The sequence below is a fragment of the Schistocerca gregaria genome, chromosome 8 (assembly GCF_023897955.1).
Source record: "Schistocerca gregaria isolate iqSchGreg1 chromosome 8, iqSchGreg1.2, whole genome shotgun sequence".
Classification (NCBI taxonomy): Eukaryota; Metazoa; Arthropoda; class Insecta; order Orthoptera; family Acrididae; genus Schistocerca; species Schistocerca gregaria.
The window spans coordinates 267180950-267181848 of NC_064927.1; positions in this window are offsets into that span (position 1 = coordinate 267180950).

Here is an 899-nt window from a genome sequence, read left to right on the forward strand (position 1 = left end):
TATGTTATCATTCTTTATTACTTAAGATGTCTTTTGCATCGCAACAGGATCTCATGTTTGTTGCTTTGTTTTCCAGATGTATATCTTTGCCATCTTGAAGCTCTTGCAAACCCTTGCAGAAGAGTAGAATAAAGGATGTTAGTTTTGTGTGTAAATAACTGTAATGTTTTAATTTCAGTTTTTACAGTATGCATAAAATATGGGTTTCATTGCGATAAACAGACTGCAGATGAATTGTCGGGACATACATCGAGAAACGTATATGGCCAATTTTCCCGATCGGACGCAGTGTCTGCATCAGTGGTTCACACACGAAACTTAAATTTGTGAGCCAAATGGCATTGCGTGAACATTGATATCGCAAAACCAATTGCTCTACATAAAAGTAAAGCAACTAAAGTAATATGAGTGACTTAACTTACTTCAAACGGTCGAGAAACCTAAACGTTTTCACAGACAGATAACGGAGCAATCTTCGTTTATTAGCGTCACTGAATACAGTAATGGTGTCGATTACACACAACTTCTGACTACTATGCCGAACCTGGTCACTTTATCCTTCTTTCCCCTGTCAGACAGTTATTTCAGTGACCTTCAGTACTGCAGGTTACCTGTTTGCCAATGTGCTTACGTCGTACTTCCCTGCTTCCCCTGCGGTCTTGATCTCTCTTGTACTACCAAGGAAGTAACTGGCGGATAACTGCTAATACTGCGTGCCATCACCGGGCCTTAATACGAGGAAAACGGACTTGCACCAGTATTAACAGAGCGTCGCATAACCCATTGGGCGTGCCCAACTTGACGCTCATGCCAGTGTTAATGATGCAGCACTGCTCTTCCAAGAAGTGACCGCTGAGGCGCTGCACTCAGTGTCAGCAACACTGACTCAGCAGTTTTCG